Source organism: Copadichromis virginalis, linkage group LG15 (genome assembly GCF_057382275.1).
Source record: "Copadichromis virginalis isolate Kocher_CV1m ecotype Utaka linkage group LG15, C_Virginalis_male_GT1.1, whole genome shotgun sequence".
Classification (NCBI taxonomy): domain Eukaryota; kingdom Metazoa; phylum Chordata; class Actinopteri; order Cichliformes; family Cichlidae; genus Copadichromis; species Copadichromis virginalis.
The window spans coordinates 18,865,138-18,889,282 of NC_140632.1; the positions used below are offsets into that span (position 1 = coordinate 18,865,138).

Consider the following 24,145-nt stretch of genomic DNA (forward strand, 5'->3'; position numbering starts at 1 on the left):
GCCAATTCCATCTACTGGTAAAACAACTTAAAATTGCTTAAAAGCTGTAGTAAAGTGGGATTAACCACAACAGGATAACTGGAGTTTTTTTTTACATACTTCTAACTGAAAAACTGAGCATTTAAATGGACAGACAGAAACTTGAATATAGTCAAAAGAAAAAAAAGATGTGAGGATGAAAGAAGAAGGGCGAAACTCATAACTACATCTGCAACAAGTACGTTGACACTGATGAAACAAATATATATATGCCAGTTTCAGGCTGCTGTGTTTCTATAAATTATGCAAAATCATTTCAACAGTATGAAGCCTATAGAAGGATGTGGCATAAACTTAACATATTGACAAGGGCCTTGGTAGCTTGTACATAGTTTTCATTAGCTGTCAGCTAACTAAATGTGGGGTGCATAAATATTTCTTCTGACATAGCAACAGTTGCATGTTGAGACCAAATGTTTCTGCTCCACTGGGCAGCTTTCAGAGAATGAGGCGCTACAGTCTGTCAGTCACTGTTTACTTCATTCTATGCTGCTTGTGTACATGCCGAGTTTTGAAAGTGTTCTATAAATAAATATTATTATTGCAATTAAACATGATCTGCCAACACATGTTTTGCAGGACCTTGGATGTTGTCTTATGGTTTCAGGCATTATGATGTCACACAAAGAAGGTCCAGGGTTTGAGCTTGCATGTTCTCACTGTGTGTATGTGGGTTCTCTCTACAGTGCTCATACGATCCAAAGGCATGCATGTTAGGTTAACTGGTGGTTTGGTCTGTGGTCTGTGATATGAGCACAAATGGGTGTCTGTCTCTGTGTGCTGACCCTATACAAGACTTGTGACCTGTCCAGATAATGCCACAGTGTTTTATGGCAGTTGGATGGGTATCTGTCTGACCTGTGGCCCTGTGTTGAGGGAATGGATCCTTCCATTAATGAGCTATGAAAAATATGGCATGAAGATTTCATCAACACCACTGGTTGAGATGCAGACCCAAACAGAGTTTTCACAGTGATATTACACATGGCTGCGGATATTTGGATTCACTGGTCCCTCAGACCTGTTGTCATGGATTTTCAGTCCAGTTTGTAATTTAGTATACCTCAGCGCTTTCTCCCCATTTCCCTTCATGAAGAATGGCTTTTAGAGAGCCATCCTTCCACTGAGACCATCGCTGATGAGGCTTCAGTGAGCAGTAAATGGATTAACTAAAGGTCCAGATGCATGTCTCAGGTCCTTTGTCAGGTGTTTTCTGTCTACCCTTATTAAGCATGTGACTTTTAAATATTGCTCAGTTTTCTAGGATTGATATTTCCTTTTTATCCTCCACTTGTCCAGTTTTCTCAATTTTGTTGGAACACACTGCACACCATGCTGAGATATACCAAGTTCTCAGCTAATAGCTCTTTAGGAATTAACTTGTTGGTCTAAAAGTTTCTATCTGTCAAACTATGTTATCATTGATATTTTTCATAGATACAAATGAGGGGTTTTTGTTACAGGGTGCTAGAAACAAAGTGCCAAAGTTCTTCTGCTTAAAACAAATTCTCACAAAATTAAGCCATAAATGTCCAAAAAAACAAGAAAAAAAGAAAGACATTAAGAAAACCTGGAGAACTATTGCTCAATACCGCTTGAAAAATTACAATAAAGTCTGGCTCCTTGGAAGTAAAATAGAAAGAAATGAAGGATGTTTCAAGACTTTTGTATTTGTACATCTCTTTCAGTCATTAACCCCAATCATTAAGGTCCTCTCAGTTTTTAAGGTGTGCATTTGTGAATTCAGGCAAAGCTGATGAGAAATGGCTTGAAAGTTGAGACATACGCCTGACAAATCCATTTCAAAGCTCTTAAAGCTCAGCTCTGTAGGATGGGAAAGTCATCTTGTCTCTTTTCCAACCCCCTTCTATTCTTTGCTGTGTATTTCACACAAGAACACAAGCACACATACACACACACAGTGGCATGGCAGAAATATTCAAAACAGATTAGCCCCATATTCACAGCTTCATGGTCTTTGAGTTCTTCTGTCGAGACACAGAGGAGGCAGACACTTGATCCATTCATGTATCAAATGCTGGGAGCACAGGCCAGCTCAACAGCTGGGCTTCTCTGTGTAATGCGGAAGAGTCCCACTTTGTCAGTATATATGAATGTGCAGATGATCTGAGGTATCATCTGCATTCAGCGAGGTCGGGAAGAACATTTACCAAGCAAACCACCCTGTTCTGAGCAAAAACTGTTTAGATGGTTCGTTAAAAAGAAACAACCAGCGTGAGGTTACAGATGTAACTGTTACCAGTAGAGTACGGCTGTGCAGGTGAATTGGTTTTAAACTCTTTCTCTTTATGTCACGGGTTATACATATGTGAATTTAGTTCAGTGTACACATTCCCCTCCTGGCTTTTTACTTTAGGAAAAGATCATGGTCTGGATTAAAATGTCACAAACTGGGAATTATAGAACTGCCTTATTAATGCCATGACCTGGTGCATCCAGGTCCATAGCTAAAGGAGGCCTTGTACATAAATTTACTATACCAGAGGCTTTGATACCTTGGAGACCTAGTGGTAAGTTCTAAATGTTTGTACATGTACGTGAAAAACCTAAAGTATTTCCCTATGTACACAGGCGCACACACACACACACACACACACACACACACACACACACACACACACACGAACAAAGAAAATCGTTTGACATTGTTTGACAGCGAGGGGAGACAGAGTGAGGTCTATCAGAGTTGCACTCCTGTGTGAGCAAAGCCAAAGCCAACATGTTGCCTTCATTTATCTCTTGTGTGTGTGTGCATACTTTTATAACATATATATGGTTACTCACCCTCCTTTTGGATACAAAATCCAACATCAACGTAATAGTTAGGTTTTGGCCAGTGGTGATTACGGTCAAGATAAGTCTGCAGGAAATGAATTTAAGTCAGTGCAATGTCCTGTGAAGTGATCGATCTGAGTTTTCGACCTTGGTAGCCTGAGAATCAGGCAAATCTGAGAGCTCATGTTTCCTTTGCTCTGGCAGAATCCATCTGGCTCTTCTCCTGTTGAAACATAGTTCGACCTGGCCTCGTTTTTGCCGAGCCAATCACAACTGTTTATCTGATATGGTTTGTATTTGATTTGATGGCTGACATCTCTGTATTCCATTTACAGTTTCCATCTCTCAGTCCTCATCAGTGTTTCAATGCTCTGATTGCTTATAGGTCTGTCCTGTGGCCTCGAAAGGTATTTTGATCTCTGATCATTTCCAATTCCGCTTTGAAATCTAAACTGAACAGTGAGGTTTCAAACTGGGAAGGCATTATTTGGATAGTGAAGATATTCTGGGATGTTGAGACAGACCTGCAAAGCCATCTTTGAAGTTACAGTTGAGGGTTTTCTGTGTGGAATGTGCTAAAATTACAGAAGTTGTATCTTGTGAAACATGCTTCAGTATGTCTGGTGTCAAACTACATCCACAGAATGTGTTGCTACAAAAGAACCAAAAGTTACTTTGGATCTAATAAAGCATTTGAACTGTTAATTTCTGCTTTTTTGGTGTGTTTTTCTTTCATATGGGTGTGCGCCACTGACAACAGAGCCAGTGAATGAAGTGAAGCCTCCAAGCTACTTCCAGCAGGCAACTAAAGTTGGCGTGCATCACTATCTTAACGTAACTACATGCCCTCCTAATTTGGTGGTCTATTTTAGGCCTCATCACATAGGATTAGAGACAAATCAGCGGCCCATCAACAACTTTCAGTCACTAGAGAAAAATGTGTATTACCTCACTGACTGGTGAGTGATTGTTGGCAGTTGCTACATGGCGAAAGAAGTTGTTTATAGTGTTCACCAGCTAGTGAAACTAGAAAAAGTACAACCCAAACTGGAAACGGAGACTGTTCACCTCCGAAGTAAAAGTTTTGTGTTATCACAGCAAGCCATCCTTTTGTAACTTTTACTCTGAAGGCTAACAGTCCCCATTTCACGTTTGTGTCAAACAAGTTTTTCTGTCATGTCACAATACTTGGTGTTTATAATTTGAAAGTTATAATTTTGTTCACATCATGTTTCATAAGCGCCTTTCTTTGATTATCATATATTTTGTTATTCACTTCAGTTAAAATCTAATTTCCTGATAGTTAAATTGAATTTAGTGTAATTGAATTAGTTTTACGCAACATCGGTATGAACTTGCAGGAGGTCTGCATGTTTAATTTTATGTCCGTTCCTGCACATTAATGTGAAAGGCAAACAGTTTCTCATTAAACAGCCCCTCTGAGCTGCAGGTCTTTCATCATCCATTGCTCTGTTGTGTACAAGTCAAATGTCCTGCAGTGCTCTGTCTTCTGGCCTGCACCCATGGTTACTAATCTCCCTGTTTAGCTCTCTCACAGGCTTTTTAATAAAGTTGCTTAATACACAGGAAGTCTCTCTCACTCACTGTGTGTGTGTGTGTGTGTGTGTGTGTGTGTGTGTGTGTGTGTGTGTGTGTGTGTGTGTGTGTGTGTGTGTGTGTCAAAGAAATGAAAGCAGCTTCTTTTAAGGACCATTACAAACAGATTCAGTGAATGACTTCAATTATCCATTTTTTTGTACAAATTTGTAGAACATGGTGATATATTTCAGGGTGCTTTGGAGAACAACATTAGCAATGATTCCTATTTCCAAATAGTCAAACAACTGCGTTTCAATAGTGCTTTTTTTGTTTCAGTTGTACACAGCGCACGGTTTTTACCACATTATTCTCAAAATACTGTGCCTTTATTGTCTAAAAGGTTTGTCTACAAATGTTATTTGCAATTTTTTTGCTTCCAAAAAAATTACAATTTTCCAAAATATTAAATCTGTATATTTGTTCTTAACTTTTTGAGCAAAATAATATATATTCTAGTAAAACTATTACTTTCTCTCACTTCTTCCACATTCTGATGGTCCCGTTTGAACTTCGGCAGGTATTCTTGACCATACATGCCTAAATGTATTTACTTGCTGCCATCTGATAGGCTGATTTATATATTTACATCAATGAGCAGTTGAACAGGTATATCTAATGAAGTAGCCAGTGCGTATACATTGTGTACTATTTTGCCCTTGATCCTATGTTCCAGCTTCTTTCTGGCCTGGAAAATCCAGCAACAATCATCCATAAAAATAAACATACTCAATGTTTGGATGCAGTTTGGTAATGAATGCCAGCACACAGACATGCAAACACACACACGCACACATGCATATGCACACACACACACGAGTAAACAAGGTAAATGAAGTTGTCAGACAAGCAATAATTTTTTTCTTATAGCAGAGTTCATTGTTCTTTCTGTACTGTTTATCTTTCTTTGCAGCTGCAATATGTCATGTCAATTATTTTATAGCCCCAGAATCAGTTTGAGTTGCTTTCTGGAGGCTGTTTGATATACAAAGATGGTTGTAGTTGCAGTGCATATGAAGCTAAGTATACAAAGACCACACCAACTTCTACTGTTCCTAGTTAGTGTGGTCTCTGTATACACTACATTGGTCAGTCTGGGATCATGTGTGTGGCATTGAATACGCAGGTTCTGAGTTTTCTGTTCAAACTTCTCATCACAAGTGTGATTTTTGTTGCCCACAGAATAAAAGTAGGAATGTAAATATAATCTCTATGATGATACCCGTCCACCTATTCATTATGCAGACCTATGCTTCACTATAAATAAACTCCTATACTGCAATTTATGGTATAACCCCTCAAAGCAAAAGTTTGAAGCTCACAAGGTTTTCATCAGTGGACCTCCATGAAGGAGTCAGACATGGCAGATAGAGTTGTGACAAAAACTTCTGAGCCTCCACTTGTCTGCTCCTTCTGTGATGGTGACCTTTCCATCTCCATACAGACATCTGATCAGTCACCGATGTGGAGGTGGTGTTGTCTTGACATTAACCAGAGCACTGTGTTTGAATCATATCAGGGCTCACCAGTTATCCAACCCAAATACAGCAACACTGAAGGGCCAGAACAACCAGTTCCAGCAGATTGAGGCTGGAACTGGTTTATTCATTCAAAAAATCAAAACAGAACTGAGAAAACAGTTTAGCTATTGAGACATTTAAGCTGGCAGAGATGCAAATTTTCTTTAAAAAAGATTAATCAAATATAGACACAATTTTTCAGTAGACAACTTAAACTAATTCAACATTCACAGACCATATAATGTAGCTCTAAAACAGAAATTGAATTTGGTGCAGATTTCATAATTGACCAACCAGCAATGAAAGTGATCTGACCTGTGAGACAGATGAAAAATAGCAAACTGGAGAACCATTAAAACAGCTGTTTCTCACCTAAAAATAGGCGATTTTCAGTGTGTCTAAAACACAAAGTCAGACGTTATTGTATAACACTGTTTTTCACATGTGTTAAAAACTAAAAAAGACCGGCCAGTAGTCAGACAAGAACTGACCAACATCCTTCTTGACTTTGAAGGGATGCCAACGCAGGAAAGAGGGAAGGAAATAAAGAAGAAAGAGTCTTTTACTGACCTGCAGACCTGAAAGCCTTCCAGCAGTGAATGAGAATGAAATTACAGGATCTTAAAATCCGAAAGTGAACAACCTGCCTTCTTTAAGCTCACATCAAAAAGACAGACATTACTTTATTTGAAGAGGAAGAAAAACAAAAGGTTGGATTAATATCCGGAGTAAAGCTTAGTTACTGCTTTGATGAAACTGGAGTGTGATAAAGATTAAAATAGACAGCTCTTTTTTTTTTTAAACAATTGCAGAGAATCAGAATAAAATAAACAGAAAGAAACAAGGAAACTAAAATTACTATCACTACATATAACATCTACTGGCAAATTTGAGTAAAAACAGTTGATCTTTGACTCTTTGGATATAAAATGTTATTACTATCCTGAATTTGTGACATAGTTTTGTATAAATTCTTGATGTATGACCAAAAACGTGATTGTTAAATTCACAGCCCAGCTAAACCAGAAACCCCTTCAAGAAATTCTTTCCAGGCATTTCTTTTTCACAAACTGACTCGTTTACTGTGCTCAAACTCAGTGAGGTCTTTAGAACCACCCACTCTTTTAAAAATGTTTTTAAAGGCAGACTGCATGGCTAGATTTTAAACACTCTGTTACTATGAAACTTAAAACACCCGGCTTCAAAAAGGTGTGGTCAATACTTTTGTCCAAATAGTGTAGGTCTAACTATATCTGTGTGTAGTTTGGTGCTGCAGTAGTGACAGAAGGAAACTCCACCCATTCCTTTTTAACAGTATACATGAGTTTGGTTCATGGACGTAGCAAATCTCAAGCCTTCTTTCTACCCAGCCATCTCTCTGATTAAGAGACATAATCTCCCCAGTGTGTTTTAGGTCTGCCTGGAAGTTTCTTATATACCCAAAAGATCTCACCGAGCAGACATCCAGGAGGCATCATGTTAATTTCCCAAAAAAAGCTCAGTTGGCTCTTTTTTATTTTAAAAAGTAGAGGTTTTAGTCAGACTCTCCAAAATGCCTGAGATCCTCAACCTGTCTTTGAAGGTGGTCAAAGTCACCCTTTGGAGGAAGCTTTTTTGTTGCTTAAGTTTCATTCTTATAGTCACTATTCACAGATAATTGCCATAGATCAAGGTAGCATAGATTGATCAAAAAATAAAGTCAATTTCACGCTCAGCTCTCTTCACCACAAAAGACCACAAAATCTGCAAAACTGTATTCATCTGCCAGTCTCCTGCTTCACTCATGACCTGAGATACTTGAACTCCATATAGTTAAGGGTGGAGTAAGGACTCCACCCTTAACTATATGAGAACCAAAGCCACAGATTTGTAAGTGCTAATTGATTTCTTAGGTACGTCACTCTCCTGCAAACTGCTCAAGGCCAAGCTGGAAGTCGCCAACAGAACCCCCCCCTGCCTCTTAGCTGTTCGTAAAAGTTCTGTCCATAAAAATGATGAACAGAATCTGTAAAGAAACTCAAACCTACATATACATCTAGTAGATTACTTCATATAAATTTTTTACCTTAGCATCACACTACAGTGGCCACTGGCCTCACATTAACCTTTTATTACAGGTGCAGCCATAATAATTGTACACACACATTGCATTTTGTGCTTATTAAAGAGTTAAAGTTCAGTCAATTAAGGAAAGGTCATATCATTCGGCGCGATGTCCGGACGATCTATTGTGTAAGTGACTTAGAGCTACAGAAGGTTAAAACTGCATACACGCCTACAAAACACATATAATACATACAATCTAGAAACAGGCCTGAGCAAAGGCCTGAATGTATTCAGCAACCCGTTGCATTTGAGTTTGCTTAGTAACATGTGACAGAAGATGTGTCAGAGAGGAGGACAAGTCCACGGGGGCCTTCAGGGCCGGAAGTCATCGCCATATTTGGAAAAGATGCTAGAAAGAGGAACTTCTGTGTCTGCCTTTAGCTCTAAAAATTGATCATTGTCTGTAAACGACGCAAATAATGTTCTCAAGATGCAAATAATGTTCTTATAACGCGTGAAGGGGTGTTAACCCTGACATTATAAAAAGCCATTGTCTGTGTATTTTGGGCAAAGAAGTCCGCTGATGTGATGCTGTGTGCTTCTTCCCACGCGTGTGTTCTTAATAAACTCTTCATCTGATTGCACTCTACTGGGCCTCCATTGGTTTGTTTTTGTGCCACATTTTTGAATTCAGGACAATACCTTAAAATAATACAGACAAAATCCCAACTATCAACTGACCCCTTTGAGTAAGCATTTGGCAACACTCGGAAGGAGAGACTCAGCCAGAACCAGGCTGTGGGAGGGGCAGCGATCTGTCGTGACCGGTTAGGGGTGGAAGACGGGACAAAAACACATGAACAATGCTTTTTGTCCTTTCTTCCTTCCATCATTCCCAGAAGGAGATATTAGGCTTCATCTGTCACAGCATACAAAATACATCAGTTTACAAATAAACCAAATGTCTATAGAAGTGAAACATTGCTACATTGATTTATTTATTCACAGAATTTATTATACAGTAAAATGTCCCAGATTTCATTATTCATGTTTCTCAATGTGAAGATTTGCTGCCTTTATTTTTTTTAAATGAAGTTTTAATTTATGGTTCATAATTTTGAGGTTTGGACTGGTGATTTAACAAAACACTGAAGGTGTTTCTTTAGGCTCCGGGTACTTGTAATGGCAATTTCTTACTATGTAAATAATTATTAAAGAAGTTAAAATGAGTTCAGCCTCAAATGTTCATCAATACATCAGCTACAATAAACAGAAAATTACTGCTGCTGGAAATGGTGCAGATGAAACAAACAAAAAGTAAAAGAAAAGCATTAAAACATTTTAATTTGAATAAAAATGTAGGTAAAAGCAGCTTGAGTTCCAATGAGGAGAAATACAACAGAGCCAAACATTACACTGAAACGTTGGAATGACACATTAAAATATAAAATATGTGGGAACGTCACAGCAAATTCATCATGTTTCACTGTGTTTATGTTTCTTGCTCAAACCTTTATCACGGGGTTGAATCTGAATCAGATTTTCAGTCAGCCACGGTCGGTCGCCACGAATAAATAATTCCACCGCATACTGGACAACACAGTACACAAACCACATCCCACACCAGACACAACACTAACAGGTCCAAAGAGTTCAGCTGCAGGGAAGAAATGGCCTTTGATTGTTTACTGGGCACTATGTCGTTCTTTTTCAGCATACAGCATATCCAACTTTAAACAGAGTTTAAAGCCATGTTATCGTAAATCAAATGAATATATATATATATATATATATATATATATATATATATATATATATATATATATATATATATATATATATATATATATATATATATATATAATATATATATATATTTATTTATTTATTTATTTATTTATTTATTTATTTATATATTAACTGCAGAAATGAGGCCATACTTAACATCTCTTTGGTCATTGTTTTGGTTTTAGGACCAGAAATGCACAAACGCACTTTATGGTATATTACTAACCTTGTTTTCAGCAGCAGACAATTCTTTAGCTCAAAAGCTCCTTAAAGGAGAAAACAAAGAGCAACTGATTTTCTGACCATTGGTCAAAATACAAAAACAAAACAGACCACAGCGTTAACATAGCTGCAAGTTTTTGTTATTGTGGTTCTTTTTCTTTTAAAGGTACATAAACAGCTTTTGCTCTCATTTATTTATTGATTATTTCAACACTGTGTAATTGCTAAGATCGGTTTGGTGGAAAACCTGCTGCAAGGGACACTGGTCTATGAGAGCAAATGGAAATAAAGCTTTAAAAGTTTGGTTTACTGGTAACATAAACTGATGAAAAAGAAAATAACTATCAACAAAGTAATCTCCTTCGACAGAAACAGCAGAGGAATTAAACACGGCAGACAAAGAAGGCAAGTTTTATGGGAACTGTTTTGCTTATTTTAGAAAACCACTTATGTCATACAGGCTGTCAGTGAATTCTTGTCATCTAATTTTCAATTAACATGTGTCACGTTTAATTTTGAAATGGATAAAGTTACAAATATATATATTATGGTTGAAATTATATAATTAGGTGCAAAGACATGATATTAGAGCCATAGATCCTTTCATGCCTGCAGCTTTTATAGGTAGGACCCAGTTCTGCCATACTGCTGATAAGTAAACCATATTGTAAAATCACAGGTTTACAATAGATGGAATAAAAATATATATGCTTAAAACATGCCTTTTAACTTTGTTTATTAAATCAGACAAATCTTTAAACAAGAGCTTAAAAGTGGGAGATGCGACCAATGAATGTCTAATTTTGTGGGATTTTTGTTATTTATTTTGATATGCACCAACAATGTCTCTGGTCTCTGCAGTTGTGTTGAAGTGTCTCTCTGGGGGAGATTTTGTGTGGAAATCAGCCAGCTGTAACTCAGCTGCAGGAATGTCCAAATGAAGTGACAGCGGTGGAGTTTGTTTGATTTCTAAGCGTGGGCCCTGTCTGATGTGACAAACATCAAAGTGAAGCTCTTGCTGTGAAAGGCCAAATGACTTAATGGATGTGTGTCTGTGAGTGCGCGTACAAAGGAAGTACCTGTTTTTGCCTCCTGAATGGATTAAATGAGTTATTATTTTTTTAAAAAAGAAAGAAATCTTAAAAACCTTTTGATTAATAATACAATGCAACACTGTGGCCTTCTTCTGCTGTAACCAGACTGCTTTAAAGTTCAACATTTTGTATGCTCAGAAATGCTCTTCTGTGTACATTGGTTATAAGTGGTTATTTGAGCTACTATTGGTTTCCTATCAGCTTAAAGAAGTCTGGAGATTTTCTTCTGACCTCTGCCATTAACAAGGCATCATGGGATGTCTTCCCTTTTTCCAATCCTTGTCTGTAAACCTAAGAGACAGTTGTTTCAGAAAATCCCAATAAATCATTGCATTCTGAAATACTCAGAACAGCCTGCCTGGCGCAGTATTTAAATGTACTTAAATTACCTGTCTTCCCCACTCTGCAAGCCTAATCGCACTGGGTTGCTGCCATATGATTGGCTAATTATATAGTTACATTGATGAGCAATTGAACAGGCCTACCTGACAAAGTGGATTGAAAGCTGAAAACCACACCGCTTTTTTTGAGTCTACATAAAATGTCCAATGATGAACAGTACAGATAAATCCAGGGCTGTTGGTGGATAGGCCTTCATCAGTGTGGTGCCATCTAAACCATACTGTATACACGTTTTTATCCAAAAAATTGTTTATTAAAATTGTGCTGTTATCTTCCAGTAACTCCACATGCCATGCTGACATTGTGAGTTTACTGCCCCACCCTGCATTTGTTGTGAATTTGTAACTATATTAGGTGGCTTAATTAATTATAGTAACTTTTTCTCAGTTTAGTATCCCAAAAAATTTTCACAATGCTTTGAAGGTCTGACACATTTCAAGTGCTATTTCTTAAAAATGACAAACCAAGTTCTGAAATCTGCTTTGCGATTAATCATATTCCCCATTAGTCGCACAGCTGACAGGGATTATTGATATTTTATTGGTGTTCTTCCTTTCTGAGTAGTTTACCACTAAGTTGACTGTGGTTTGTGCTGCAAGAACTGTTTCCTCATCTCAGTTCTTCTGGTTTACATCTGCCAAAAAATGTACGTAACTGAAGCATATATGCAAACAAAGCAGTAAAAATACTTCATTTCATGGGCAATTGCTTTGATTCTAAATACTAATGTGAAAAAAGCTTAATGCTCTTTTCCAGAAAGCTGCACAAACAGATTTAATGTCTAAATACTAAATGTTTGGCAGTAAACAGTTTAGAACAAAGGAAACGTAAGACACACTGAAACACAAAGTGGGAGGTATGATAACCAAACAACAACACATTTCAAGCATTTCTGTGGTCAACATTAGAGTTGTTTGTTAGAGAGACAGGTTTGAGTGTGGTTTGAGTGCAGTTTATCAACATACTCTTGCCAACAGATCAGTGTTATTTTTCTGATCAACATGGTGTTACATGAATGAAGAAAAGTCCTAACAGCATGCAAACTAGGTAAGACAGATATCATCCAATCAGGGCAAGCAAGGCAGGCAGTGCTTGCCTAGTGAAATCTAAAAAAAGAAATCATAAAACATGCCAAAGAAAGTGATCTCTCTCTTTTGATCTCACACAGCATTGTCATAAAGCTTATAGCTTACTGCCATATTGTGGCCCCAGTTGACTATTGCCTCAGGAAGCAGGATTAATTTTGCTTCACTGAAATCTGTACAGGGCCTACGTTTTAGGAGGATGTATATCCAGTTAACAATAACTCAAGTTTGAGTTGAAACTGAGAGGTTACTATTCTTTTTTGGTTTTCTGGTTGTTCACGCACATTGTGATAGACCTCTGCTCTTTGACATGTGACTGATAGAAGACCAGGGTGTTGGGCAAACAACTTGGAACAAGTGTATAGTTATTTTTTCCCTCTTGCATTAGCTTGTAACTTAGCACTTAACCCCCTAATCATAATATAGTCAGTTCCAGCTCCAGTGAAGCTCCATTGGTTTACATCATGGTGACTAAATCCACCTTTTCCATACAGTCTCTGGTTATAACAAACTAACATCAAATTTTGTGGATTGCAACTTTAAAGACATTGCTATCTACATGCTTTTGCTCACTTTTCCATCCTTTGTTTAAAACTTTAGTTCCAAGCTATCGCCCAACCAAACACAGTGGAAACTAATAACTACTCAGTTTTTGGGTGCCAGCTCTCATAACTGTACAAAGTGTGCCTCTTTGGACATCAGCTCCAGCACGCATTAAGACAGATCAAACCCATGCAGTGTGTTTGTTTATGAGCATAAAACTATTTGGAATCTGTTGCTGCTTAATTAGTCTGCCAGTAAAACAGAAAAAAGACACGTAGAAGACTAATTTGGACGCCTGCTATTGTACTCTGAAATCCCTGAAGCTTTATCCCCCCCTCCCACTGCAGCAGATTTATAAAATCCCTATAGCTGTTTATGGAGACAAGCAGGAGTGAGGCATGGTGTTTTTATTTGTGTTGGAGTCACTTACACACTGCGGTGTTTCATTTTATTGCATCTCTCGACCTTGTTTATCTGAACTGTAAACATGTAAAGTTCTACATGTTTACAAGGAGAGATTGTCATCTGGACATGACATCTGGACATTTCTAAAAGATAAAAACAGTAAGGCCTGAACAACTAATCATTAAAAAAGATGATTTTTAAAGATTTTCTGTGTAGTTAATGGAAATGTTAATGGAAACCGAATACAATGATTTGCAAATATCAAACCCATATTTTACATACAAGAGAACATAGAAAATAAATCAAATGTTAAATAAATAAAAGGAATTTAAAAATAAATGTATAATTTAAGAAAAATATAGCTCATTTTGATCACATTATCCTTCCCCAAAACACTTCCCTTTTTGTTTTGTGATTGTGGCAGTTTCTTTCTATTTCCTTTGTATTTTATTCACCTTCTACTTTGTTTTCTGTGCTTTTGAATTACTTCTGTATTTACTCTTGTTTTCTGAAGTTGCAGTGCATTTGCATTTCCAGGGCCACCATGAAAACCTTATACTTCATAGAAGATCTGTTTAAAATGAACATGAACAGAGTTGCAGCTTCACACAATAAACAAAAAATGAAACAAGACTGATGCTGTGAGAAGGTAAGTTTACACAATATAAATATTATATAACAAGTGTGTCTATATAGTAAGTCTAAGATGCCACAGAAATGCTAATATATTCTTATCCCAGTCATTTACTGCTATTCTGTTAGAGCTCACTGGTGCAGCACAATTATTTGTGAGTACATGTGAGACACTCAGAGCAGGATCTGGACTACCTGTGCAACCTGAATAGGCTGCAGGTACCATTTGACAACGATAACAAGGATGACAAGGATACTAGCCAAAAGCCAAACTAGGCAAAAAGAAAATCTCGATGTGATCATCGCCTGAAAAACTATTCAGTATAAAAGTACACTTCCAGTGCTGCCATTTTCATTTGCACCAAAGCAGGCAAAATCGAATCACAGTGGTTTATGTTTCCTAACTGAACAGATTTTACTGACCTTTTGTTATACTGTGATGATGTTTCCTTAATTTTTGAGCAGAAGAGCATATCACAGACACTCACTTGCAGCTGGCAGATTTATCTTTGTTGTCAGTAATGTTTGCCATGTTTCATGATAAAAATGAAATCAAAACTTGCAAACAAATGAGCTAAAGTGCAATAAATATAATTTGTTTAGTAATTTTACACCCCACCAATTAATATCGATGCAACTATGCAAGTAATCATTACTGCTGGATTTCTTGGATGTACTTGCCTCAAAATAAACTAAAAAAAAAAAAGTTCTTTGCAGTATTCAGAAAGGACACAGAATAGAAAGACATCTGGTCCAATTATCCCTGACATGTTAATGGCCTGTGTCTGACTCTCTGAATAAGGTCATCTGCTGACTTTTTGGACTCCTCGTCTTGACTGACTTTTCTTCCTCTTTGGTCTGAACAAGTGCGGGTGTGCGTGCTCCTTCAATAATGGACTCCTACTGAGAATGCTGGAACATTTCCAGACTCTTTTCTTCACAAAGGGCCATGGCCAGAGAACAGCAACTCATTAGAACAAGGCTTTATGTTCTTAGAGTTAATTTAAGGGCACCCAGAGTGTGTGTAAATCCCAGATACATGCGTACGGTGGTGTGAAAAAGTGTTTGCCCCCTCCCTGATTTCCTATTTTTTTGTATGTTTGTCACACTTAAAGTTTCAGATCATCAAACAAATTTAAATATCATACAAAGATAACATAAGAAAACACAAAATGCAGTTTCTAAATGAATGTGTTTATTTTTTAAGTGTAAAAGTGATTGCCCCCTAAACCTAATAACTGGTTGGGTCACCCTTAGCAGCATCAACTGCAATCAAGTGTTTCCAGTAACTGGCAATGAGTCTTTTACAGTGCTGTTGAGGATATTTGGCCCATTCATCTTTGCAGAATTGTTGTAATTCGGATACATCGAAGGATTTTCAGACACAAACTGCTTTTTTAAGGTCATGCCACAACTTTTCAGTTTTTCTTAAGTCATTTAGAGGTGGAGTTGCTGGTGTGTTCTGTATCATTGCCCTGCTGCAGAACCCAAGTGTGCTTCAGCTTGAGGTCACCAACAGATGGACGGATATTCTCCTACAGGATGTTTTGGTAGACTGCAGAATTCATGGTTCCATTTACAACAACAAGTCCTCCACGTCCTGAGGCAGCAAAACAACCCCAGACATCACACTACCATCACCATATTATACTGTTGGTATGATGTTCCTTTTCTGAAATACTACTTTTACACCAGATGTAAAACCTACTAAAAAGTTCAACTTCTGTCTCGTCAATCCACAGAGTATTTTCCCAAAACCCTTGGGGATCATAACGATGTTCTTTGGTAAATGTAAATTGAGCCTTTGTGTTCCTTTTGCTCTTCAGTGGTTTTCTCCTTGAACTCTCCCATGGATGCCAATTTTGCTCAGTCTCCTTCTTATTGTTAAATCATGAAATCAGACCTTAACTGAGACTTGTGAAGCCTGATGTTCTTTAATGTTGTTCTCGAGTTTTTTGCAACCTCCTAGATGAGTCGTCAGTGTGCTCCTGGAGTAATTGGAGGTCACTCCTGGGGAGGTTCATCTCCTTCTATTTAAGTGGTTTCTTGATTTAACAGGTCTGAGTGTGTTTAGTGAAACTGAACTCTGGTTAATCACATTTAATTCATGATTTAACAAGAGGGGCAGTTACTTTTTCACACGGGAACAGGTAGGTTTGGATAACTATTCACCCTAAACAATGAAATCGTCCTCCTAAAACTGCATTTTGCATTTATTCAGGTTATCTCTGTCCGTTATTAACATTTGTTTGATGATCTGAAACATGTAATTGTGGCAAATATGCAAAAACCTAGGAAACCAGGAAGAGGGCAAACACTTTTCCACACACACACTAGTTACTGCATACATTTTTGTAAGTGTATAGTACTCTATATCCCAATGTGTTTGTGGTATTATTTGGAAAGACTATGCATGTTTTATATTATGACTATGATAAAGACTATGATAAAGTTTATTACAATGTGATGGAGGTTTTACTCTCCTGCATGCGATGTGTGTTTGGGAACAGTATGTCTTACACGTGTAAAACATAAACAGACTGAGGTCAGAAACACCTCATCTTCCACAGCCAGAATGCTTATTGTTTCCACAAGAAAGGGATTTAAGACCTTTAAAGTTTGTCTTTAAAGTTGCTAGGAGTGGCAGTTTGTGGTGTCAGATTTACCCTCAGAGAGTTTTTATACTGACCAACTTAGTCTGACACATATGGTCTAGATTAAAGGCAGTTTTTTTAAAAAATCTTGAATAATAAAGATTACGAGTGTGTCTTTTAAATATCCTCAGAAGAGCTAAAGTAATCTAAAGCTTGTGGTTGGGCTAAAAAGAGCCGGTCACTGTTTTTTTTTTTCTCTTTTTTTAACGGTCAGGTTTTTGGCATCCTGTGCCTCAGTTGTGTCCCACAGATCACAATTTATGTTAGTGCAGGAGAAAAATTTGGGCAAAAATATCTTCATATGGAGGACTTAAAAACATGCGGCTATAAACAGAATAGAAAGGGACCTTCAACACAGAAAAATGTGAGTTGGATAAAGCACACAAGAAATCCTTAATCACAGTTAAACTCATTCTAGTACTTTCAGCAACTATCACAGGAGCTTGAATGTTATTAAAATATTTGTAACATCAAATAGAGTCATGAGAAGGCACATTTGTATACGTTTGTGGTTCATGGATAGAAATTGCCATGTATTTTTTTGTGTTAGCACTACTTTGTAAATAAAGTATTTTAAAAGGATGTATATGTGTCATGGTCCTGGGTCGATGACCCTTGAGTTTTGTTCGTGTGCCCCTCATGTTTAGTGTAGGTTTAGTTCTGTCTTCATGTTTATTTTCTTGTTCCTCATTCACTCGTGTCTCATGTCGCACTTTGTGACTCCCGTCCCTGTGCTCCGTGTTCCCTCTGTTCCTGACGTTTCAGTGTCAAGTCCGTGCCTCTGTTCCTGCCGTGTGTTTCCTGTTTTATTTTGATAGTCCCTGTCCTGTGTGCAGTGGGTCTAGTTTTGCTTTCCCCTTGTCTCATTATTTCTGATTAGTTCCAGCTGTGTTTCCACCTGTTCCCCATCCTCTCGTTATCCTGCCTGCGTATTTTAGTTCTTGTCGTCGTGTCTAGTTTAGTTTTTTGTATTTGAAGTGTGTTATTTACAGACAAAATAGAGCTGCCTCTTTTAGTTCTTTTAGTTATGAGTCCTGCGTTTGGGTCCTACATCCTGCCTAGCACACAGCAAGTCCATGACAATATGACTTGTCTGTAGCAAATATTTTACCCAGACAGGATGGGTTAATGGGCCAACGAATAAAACAGAGTTTGAAAAGAAGTCTTAACTGCTGCAACTTGAACTGTGGTCTCAGGTGTGGTGATAAAATAATTAAGTTCAACATAAAGCTGTGTTTGCACTTCAAACATAGAAAGTATTAATTTTGTGAACACTAAAGTGACTTATTACATAAAACACTGGGTGGATTAAAAAAGTTTTCATGAATATGAAAAATCAATAAAAATTTAATTTACAATTTAAATTACAATTTAAATTAATGCCTGTAAACATGAATTAACATACTGGAGGTTGTGAGTATTCCACAAACCCAGGCAGCTACTTACACACTAAAATAAGTAGGCAAGTAAAGTAGTCAGTTTATTTTCTACCATTTATCTGGGTTTAGGTTACAGAGAGCAGCAGTCTAAGCAGAGGTGCCCAGACCTCCCTCTCACTGGCCACCGCCACTAGTTCATTGGGAGGACTTGAGGTGGAATCCTAGCCAGATGCCCAAACCACCTCAACTGGCTCCTTTTGATGTAGATGATTGGCAGCTCTACTCCAAGTCCCTCTCAAATGACTGAGCTCCTCACCCTATCATTAAAGGGACTGCCCCGCTACTCTCTGAAGGAAGCTCATTTCCACTGTTTGTATCTGTGATCTTGCACAGCCATGGATAACACAGAAACAAAACATTACTTTTAACATGAAACTTAAATGAAATGATTTATGATTATAAAGGATAGTCGCTCTGTCGTGAAAAGCAACTTTATGAAAATACAAAATATTTTAACATTGTTGATTTATGATCATGATAAATTCTGTCTAGTTTTCCAATCATTCATTCCAAGGCAAACCTCTGCTTGCAGGTCATAGCTGTCAGTTGATATTTTTCCATCAATAATCTACTTTCTTTAAGGCCAAGCACAATTTAGCTGCATCAGGGAAAACTGATGCAAAACACAAAATTATGATAACATAACCATGACCAAACCCAATTAATATAAAGGCGAAAAACCAAAATAAACCACAGCTGTTTCAGGACATGAGGCCTATTGCCCATTTCCACTTGCCAAGAACATGCTTGTGTAGTACCAACAGTATCAGCGAAAAAACTCAAACTCTTGTTGCAAGATTTCATGGCTTAAAAGAAAAAACAACAAACATAACATCATGTTTTCCAGCAGTTAACTAGCAAAGGAAAACGGGACCACTGGAGGGAAACCTGTGAGCTCCATGTTTTTTATATATATATATATTGCAATAGTGAACTAGTGCATGCAATAAAATTATAAACTGACCTTAATCAAATGACCCAGAAATATGCCATACAGCAGTTCTGCAATGTTTTTTCATGGTCGTGCGTATGATAGTAAGCAGTGATGGTCGGATACCTATCAAGCTCATAAACAGAAATTATGCATAACAAGCATAACACTCTTGTCTCAAACACCCTGACAGTTATCAACTTAGGTTCTGTTTGCAAGTCCATATATGGGCCAATCTCTAGCTATTAAATGTGTTTGTTAGGTGCATCTGAAGTCAGCCAAGAACTGACTCCAGATGTAGAGCAAGGTATTTGCTGCACTGTCTGGCCAAAATGCAACCAAAAACATCCCAGTCCTTCACACAGAGGAAAGAGGGTTTCTTCTGAGGATATATGCTGCCTATGTCTTACATGTCAGACAATTAAAAACAGTAAAAATCGAAAAGATTTCTGAAAAGATCAATATTTTTTCCCCACTTTTTTAACACTATTTAGCAAGAATGCAAGATGGCTTTATGTTCATTCTCATTCTTTTTATCTTTCGAAAACTTACAAATGCAATCAGTGCTTCTCAAAGTCAAGTAAGGATCATTAATGGGTCTATTTCTAAAATACTATGACCACAGAACTGTTTGCTTTAGGGTCCTTCAGTTCCTACCAAGGACTAAGTCTTTTAAGAATAACTGTGTTTCCTAACCATTCTTAAAATGTTAACTAAGCTTTCTTGTATGTGTGGGATTTAAGGTGGGACCTTTTCACCTGGACACTTTCTAACACTTTTTGTTTTACAGACGAGAACCTGAAAAGAAAGACAGGAAATAAGTCAAAATAAATTAAATGTTGCAATATGTATGAAAGAGAAAGTTTCTCCTTAGTATCCTGCTAATGATGTGGAAAGCGCTCTAATTTATCTGGCCGAGGGTCACATCACCCAAGTTGAGAACCACTTCTCCACAACCCTCTCTTCTTTGGACTTTTGGGAACAAAAGTCTTAAAAATCAATTCCCATCTTGGCACCATTTAGAGTGACATACATTCACATTAGCCAAGTTCAGCTCAAAAGGCAAGCATGTCTTTCAAGAATCTACCCTGCTCTTGAAGCATGTCAGTCAAAATAAGTGACTACACAGAGACAAAGGTTTCTCTAACATACTTCTCTGATCTGCTAAAAGTCTGGACATTTTGGCAGACCCATCTCTCTCATGCTGCGGGGACAGAGGTCTCTGCTATCTGCATGGAACCTTGTAGGAGTAAAAAACTGACGAGGCAGCTCTTCACCACATAATAAATGGAGCAGGATTCATCTGGCTCTTTTATCCTCTTTCATTTGGCTTTTACTCGACTCTGTTTCTGTTTACGACCCTTCCATCATTCACTTGTCCAAATGTAAGATTTAGAATTAGAAGCGCTGACACAGAAGACACTACATTATACTTATGACAATAATGCAGATGTTTTCAATGACAAGGCATAATGCATAATGAGTCCGGAAGAAAATCAAATATAAATGTGTCTGAATGCACAGGAGACAGTGGAGGCTTTTTGTTTCAGAGGGAAAAGGCCAAGAAGGCAACATAAGCGCTGGAAAAAAAAGAGAAGCCAAAGTCAAGTGAGAATTCAAGCAACAAGAGAATGTGGACTGCACAGAAAACTGGCAGCATTTTTGAATGTGTCTGTACGTGCACTTGGTGTATGTGTGCTGCAAAGGGGCCTCCCGTACACTTAGCTGGAGCCACTTAGCTTTTGGATGGCGGCATTTAATTTAGGAGAGGTCGTCTGAAAAGCCTGGTTTGATTGCTTTTCTAAAACAACTTCATCTAAAAGCTTTAAATAACTAAATACCTCAGTGACAACAGCAAAGCAGTTCCAAACTCTTAACTACATCTCTGTGCCTGGGAATACACACAGAGCCACATCCAATAAATGGCATCAGTTGTGTGGTTACGGCATGAGTGGGTGGCTCAGAGAGAGCAGTGCCTTGAAATGAAATTAGGATTAGTGTGAGCAGTCGATTCCGCCAGGATCCTGCTGACTTGGAGCCAGACAGCAAACTTTTTGATCTGTTGCTTCTTCTTCTTTATCTACTTTATCTCCCCTTATTCCTCTGCACTCACAACTTCTTTCAGTCTCTGTTTGTCTGTATCTTCCTCTCCTGTTATGGCTGAGCTGACATTTATAAGGAGGCCACAGCAGGGTTCACAGAAGGTAACAGTCATAAAGTTAGACACACCTCTAAAGGCTGTCTCATTCACGGACACATACAAATGAATTGGCCATGTGACCGCTGTGGCACAATGCCAGTGGGTTGTTTTTTTTTCCACCGGCAAATTAACCAGGAGGAGGTGGAACTACAGCTCAGAAGATACTGGAATTTATTACAGGACTGCCTGATATGAAGTCACAACAGCTCATGCTAATTTCCCCCATAATTCACACGTCCAAATTTCCACTGTTCTGTTTCGCTTATGTTGTGCCGATCATGAAAACATGTTATGCTTTTAAGACAATTCTAGCTTTGTAAGCTTGGAGGATGTTTTGGTGAGTAAGGGAATGACTAATCTCTCCTCATCGCTACATGTTGTACCAATGATGGTCACTGGCTGTTCATCAGAAGAAACATGAAAGAGCCTTTTGCCAGAGAAACGTTTGGGATTCTAGTTTCAACTTCTTCGTTTTAAGTAAATTTGATAATCGGTGTGCTACAGAACAGCACTGAGCTTGTGCATGAGTTTATCTTCCAAGAAAAGCACAATAACCTACAGTTTCAAGAAAATGGGATCCAGCAACATCTGAGGTAAAATTAAACTTTCTTTGTTTGCTGTAAGATTACATTTTACCACAGAAGACCACATCAGTTGCCAGCTAAGAACAGGATACAATGTCATAAATAAAAAAAGCTGAAACTCCAGTTCAAAGGTGGTGCTGTTTATCATCACCCAGAATATATATATAGTGGAGTTCTGTGCAAACGCACAGCTGTGAATTAATGGCAATATGGGAACCATACAGGTCAAAGGAAATCACTGTCTTGCTTTATCTCTTTAGAAGAGCTGTCACATGTGGGAATTAGGTTTAAACCTGTCGCACATGTGTCGAGTTCTGCAGTAGGAGCAGAGACGCCGGAGAGGGCTAAAGGTCAACTTTATATTGCATTTGAAAAAAATGACTTCACAACTCTGATTAGAAGATGACAGAAAAAGTTGCATTAATGTTATAGAAACTGATACTATATTTGGCACAAAAACATTTGTACAAATTAAAAATCAAATTTTGTCAAATGAACTGAGGCAATAAAATCAGCATCATGACTTTGTTGGACATTGGCTGTACTTCAAATGACTGCTCATTCATATTGTGCATGCATGTTCTCAGTTCTTAACGAGATCAGACAGTTTAAGAGGGAGTAGTTTCAGACTGCATCCCGAAGTGTTACTTAAAGCTAACTAAATGGGTTTCTATGATGTAAGTGTGTAAGTGTGTGTGTGTGTGTGTCCTACATTATAATTCAACCTTAAATCTACATGACAGAGAGTAAATGACGGACAATAAAATCACTTCCTTCATGTGTCCAAGACATTACAGCCACATTTTGTTACGCTCTACTTTTCTCTTCCTCTCTGTCAGATTTTCTACAAACTGAGGATAAATGTGTCTCATCTACAGCAGCCGTTACCAACCTGCAGAACTTTTTCAGTGACAAAGGGAAGATTGTGGAGTTGCTCATCTAATATGAAAAAACAAAACAAGCAAACAAAGCAATAAAAATAGTGACTCACTAAGTAATACTAATTTAGTGTGTTTGAAAACTAATCAAATTTAATGGGTAAATGATTATCTATAAGCAACAAATTAAATGCAAACAGCATATCTGTTGAAATGTCCACCTCTGCCACACCAAGTAAACACCAATGCAACCTTGCCATTGGTACTAACATTTTAAATACAAAACTTCTATATTCATATTTATTTAAATGTGATTTAACCAGTTACAACTTGACCAAATGCTTTTGTGAGCTATCACCAAGCTTCTGGCATAATTCTGACTGAATACTTGATCTTTGTTGGCATGGACCCAACTTTTACAAGCTATTTTTTTCCAAAACCATTGTTAATAGGTGTCCTGTCAGTTCATTGTCCTGTTGGAGCAGCCAATTGTGTTTCAGTCAAGCTTTAAGATGTGGATTTTACGGCAGGGGCTTCTTTCGTGGTCGGCTACGGTGATAAAAGACTCATTCTAGTTAGTTTGGTGTTCCAGCAGTTTACAGTTCATGGCAGGTTTAGCCTTGATGGTTCTTGCATTGTTTCTGAGCATCCTAAGAAATTTCCTTTGATCTGAGTGTAACCGATTGGGTCTTTTTATGACCCTGGCAAAGTGGTGATAATCCTTGAATTTCCTTCCTTTGTTTCTTTTAATAAATAGCCATTAAGCTTCTGGAATGGGCTTCCCAAATCCTAGATCTCCCAGCTGAAGATTTTGTAGACTATGCAAAAGACAGGTCTGCTAGCACACAGACTAATTTTAATTAACTAACAATTTTGTCAAGGTCAGAATATCCCCCAAAAATAATGCCAGAAGTGTACTGATGACTAGCAAAGCATCCGGTCGAGCAGTTCTCTAAGGCAAATTTAACAAAAAGTTAGTAGGCAATATATGCTTGACCCTGTATGTTTACTTTTAAACCTCTGCGGATTTCCAAAAGAAATTCCTGTGCACCCAATCCGTGTTTTTTTTTTTTTTTAATATTTAAAGATGTACGGTGTACAATCATTCTATGTCTTTTGGAAAAATAAATGTTCAAGAAATGATTAAAAGCCCAGTATTACTATGACTTTGATGCCAATGATAATGATAATGAACATATGCAAAGAAAATCTGACTTTACAGAAAGGTCTGAAGCAGATGTGTACTCCACTCCACAACAAAGAAAACAGAAGAACAGCTAAACATAGTAA

The 24,145-nt window shown here is 37.7% G+C and overlaps 1 protein-coding gene across 1 annotated transcript in view; it reads right to left on the minus strand.

Moving 5' to 3' along the window:
• scara5 (scavenger receptor class A, member 5 (putative)) overlaps positions 1 to 24,145 on the minus strand; it is a 107,354-nt gene that overhangs the window by 66,589 nt on the left and 16,620 nt on the right. The window lies entirely within an intron of this gene.